General features: G+C 55.3%; 1 non-coding gene across 1 annotated transcript; it reads left to right on the top strand.

The window, feature by feature from the left end:
- Positions 1-2,646: 2,646 nt before the first annotated feature.
- On the top strand, positions 2,647-2,731 carry TRNAR-UCG (transfer RNA arginine (anticodon UCG)). Its single transcript has one exon. It is a non-coding gene; the product is annotated as a tRNA-Arg (tRNA).
- The last annotated feature ends 1,352 nt before the right edge of the window (positions 2,732-4,083 follow it).

Genomic DNA, 4,083 nt, shown 5'->3' on the forward strand with positions numbered 1-4,083 from the left:
CCTGAGCTGAAGTCGGATGCTTAACCGACCGAGCCTGTCTCCCCCACACCCCCAGATTTATTTCTTAATAAATTACTTGGGTAGAGGGGGAAAGGGGATGCAGGGCTGAACAGAAAAAGGTTATTGGGGCCTGAGAGAGGGCCAGATAAGTCCTTGTTCAGTGTTGGTGCTTGAGAAATTCTCCATAGGTGCCAGCTGCCCTGTGCTTCTGTCTTCTCTCTCTCTGTCTCTCTCTCTCGTTGCCTCTCCTTCTCTCTGTCTCGCTCTCTCTCATTGTCTCCTCTCTCTCTCTCATCTCTCCTCTCTCTGCCTCTCTGTCTCGTCTCTCCTTCTCTCTGCCTCTCTCTGTCTCTCCTCCTCTCTCTCTCTGTCTCTCTGTCTCTTTGTCTCTCCTCTTTCTCTGTCTCTCTCTTTGTCTCTCCTTCTCTTTCTCTGTCTCTCTCTCATTGTCTCTCCTTTCTCTCTGCCTCTCTCTCTCTTCTTTTTAAGCATCCTTCCCTCCAAACATTGTCCTGGGTCCTAAATATTGACACGGAAGGGACACATTAGGTCTTCGCTGTGCTGGGGATTCATTAGCCTCGGACCCTTCTCGATTGTTCCCTCAAACCTTGAGCACTTTGCAAAAACGTCTTGGGTTGGTAACAAATGAGGTCAGGAGGTGCCCGAGAACAGAGCCGGGCGGATTAACACTCTCGTGGTGCGTCTGCGGGCCACAGGAAGCCCGGCCTGGCGCGAGGGCACCCGGCTGCCGTGAACTCGCTCTTGGTTGTTTGAAAAGACCCAGCGCGGCCGCGACCTTCAAACATAACTCCGTTCTGTGTGGTCACAGTTGGGCGTGGGGAATTTTCTAAAATCAAAAGCAGCTGTTGCTTCCTATTTAACTGTTAGGCTGAGTCACACAGACTCCTTGCAGCAATCATGGGGCCGGGAGACCCCCACTCCGCGACGCCGGCCTCAGTCCCAGCACAGAGACCCAGGTCGCTGCACGGCAGCGGTTTGTGTTAGTTTGCGGGGCGCCCGGGAGTTCTGGGTGGCGGAGGCTGGGTCTCTGACCCGGGCTTTCTAGGAACTCTCTGGCATGGACAGGGAGGGCACGTCCTCGGGTTCTCCCGGAACAGGGAACCCCTACTGAACATGCTTTGGCTCACATTGTGATTCAGAGCCAAGAGCTGTTTTCCAGTTGCTTTTATTTTATTGCAAAAAGTATAGCAGGCATGCAATCAGAAATCCAACGTTACTGGGGCCCCTGGGGGCTCAGTCGGTTGAGCGTCTGATTTCGGCTCAGACCATGATCTCACGGTTTGTGAATTCGAGCCCTGCTTCGGGCTCTGTGCTGACAGCTCAGCCTGCTTGGGATTCTCCCTCTTTCTCTGCCCTTCCCCTGCTTGCACTCGCTCTTTCTCTCTCAAAATAAATAAATGAACTTAAAAAGGGGGGGGGGCGCCTGGGTGGCTTAGTCGGTTGAGCGTCCGACTTCGGCTCAGGTCATGATTTCGCGGTTCGTGGGTTTGAGTCCCACATCAGGCTCTGCGCTGACAGCTCAGGGCCTGGAGCCTGCTTTGGATTCTGTGCCTCCCTCTCTCTGCCCCTCCCCTGCTCGCGCTCTGTCTCTTTCTCTCAAAAATAAATAAACATCAAAAAATTAAAGAAAAACAAAGAAATCCGATGTTGCAGGAGGGCTATAAAGCCTCCTCCCCTGCACCAAATTCCCAGCCTGACTTCTCTGACGTTACAGCTCCTAATTGTACCGGGTACATCACTCCAGAAGTTTCTCTGAAGCTGGGGGGCAGTGAGCTTTGGGAGCAGATGGCCTGGGTTCAAATACCAACTTCCTTCATGTCACTGGCTGTGTCGCCTTGTCTCCTGTAAACTCAGGGCCTCGGTTTCCTCTTCTGTGACATGGGGCACAACTTCCCGAGTCAGAGCGTTGGATGTGGTGATGCATGGGGAGTGCTTAGCATGGGGTTCGGCATGCACGCTAACTAGCTGTGAATTACTCCACCAATCTAATATCGGGAGCCCTTTCCACCACCCACCCAAGCCAGGACGTCCTCCTAACGCGTCCCTGAACAACAGTGAAAACCCCAGCCGGTCTCTGGGTTTCAGTCTCCTGGACCTGCTGCCCACTGTGCTGAAGTGACCCTTCCAAAGCACAGGACGCGACAGCTCAAATGTGTCTCTCTTTTTTTTTTAAAGTTTTTTCTAAATCTATATTTTTTTAAGTTTTTTTTTTTTTTTTTTTTTTTTTTTAGAGAGACTGTGCATGTGGGGGAGGTGCGAGGGCAGGCAGACAGAGGCTCTGAAGCAGACTCCACAATGACACCAGAGACCCCGACGTGGGGCTTGAACTCACGAACCATGAGATCATGACCTGAGCCGAAGTCAGACTCTTCACCGAGTCACCCAGGCGTCCCTTAAATTTATTTATTTTGAGAGAGAGAGAGACAGCATGAGCAGGGGAGGGGCAGAGGGAGGGAGCAGAGAATCCCAAGCAGGCTCCACACTAGTGATGTGGGACCTGACATGGGGCTTGAACCCATCACCCGTGAGATCGTGACCTGAGCCGAAATCAAGAGCCTGGTGTTCAACCGGCTGAGCCGCCCAGGCTCCCCTCTTTAATTCTTTTAAAACCCCGTCCCTAGGGGTGCCTGGGTGGCTCAGTCGGTTGAGCGTCCGACTTCGGCTCGGGTCGTGATCTCACGGTCCGTGAGTTCGAGCCCCACGTCGGGCTCTGTGCTGACAGCTCAGAGCCTGGAGCCTGTTTCAGATTCTGTGTCTCCCTTTCTCTGACCCTTCCCTGTTCATTCTCTGTCTCTCTCTGTCTCAAAAATAAAATGTAAAAAAAAAAAATTTTTTTAAACAAAACAAAACAAAAAAAAACACCCCGTCCCTAGCCAGCGGCCCCGGTCAGGCTCCTAGACACCAGCGCATCACTTTGTGAATCTGGGGTCCCACAGGGTGGGGTGCTTTGGTTTTGGGTGTCCATTGTCTCCCTCCTTCTCACTGCTCTGGCGGCTGGACATCTGAGATCAGAAGCCTGCACGGTGGGCTGTCGGGTGAGGCCCCTTCCTGGCTTGCACAGGGCCACCCTCTTGGTGTTCAGGGCCTCCCCACACGGACCTTGGGGGGACGCAGACACTCAGCCCACAAACGGCATCCTGTTTCTCAAGAGCTAAGAAAGCGGGAGGAGAAGGAAGTTCTCTACCTGAGACCCTCTCTGGCCCCTTGGCCGGCGGCCTGGGCTCCCCTTGCTGGAGTCATGGGCCCTGAGACCTCTCTGTGCAGCTGATGCCCGCCGATGACGGCTCCGTCCCTGCACACTCCCCAGTGATACGGGTTTACCTCCCACTTCTTTCTGTCTGCCACGAGGAGACAGCGGCTCCGGGAGGTGACAGACCTGACCCCTGCCCCTCTCACGTTCGGATAAGCACACGTCATCGCCAGATTCCCGCAGCGGGGAGGTGGGCCGTGTCCGCTCTGAACGAAACCGCAAGCTCCCTGTCCCTGGCCCCACGCGGGCCCCGTCGCAGTTGCCCCCAAGGTAGAAGAGGACGGTGCTGTGCGTGAGCCATCTGCCGCCCGGACCCCCCTTCTGCCATGCCCCAGGGACTGTGAGGGGACCAGCAGCCAGCAAGTGCAGGAGGCCCCGTCTTCGAGAAAAGCGGCTGCGGGAGGGGTGACGTCGAGGACACGGCTTGTGGAGGGCGCTCGTTTTTGACACGGTGGAGCTCAAGGGGGCCACCACTCAGGAGTCCACTGGGAAATGCCGCGGCCCCTTTACCGGGGAGCCAAAAGCCCGCAGCCAGTCTGCAGAATGTGGTTTGCCAGAATCTGGCGCTGGCCAGGGTCCTGTCCCTGAGGACACATGGCCTGGGGCCTGGGGAGGCTCTCAGTAGAGCACGGGAGGCCCACGGGAAAGGCTCAGGTGGGGGGACACAGGGAAGGAGGCAGGGACAGGGGAGGTGGCCCACGTGCTGTGTTGTTTTTGGTTGAGTTCATTGCCAACCTTTAAGGAATCCAGCTGCTTTACGCAAAATCCAGGGTTCTTGGCTTCTTGTGAAATAAGACACCACGGAGGCCACG

This window comes from Lynx rufus, unplaced genomic scaffold, assembly GCF_022079265.1.
Source record: "Lynx rufus isolate CCGP_SWC_20201006 ecotype Redwood Valley unplaced genomic scaffold, mLynRuf1.p SCAF_4, whole genome shotgun sequence".
Classification (NCBI taxonomy): Eukaryota; Metazoa; Chordata; class Mammalia; order Carnivora; family Felidae; genus Lynx; species Lynx rufus.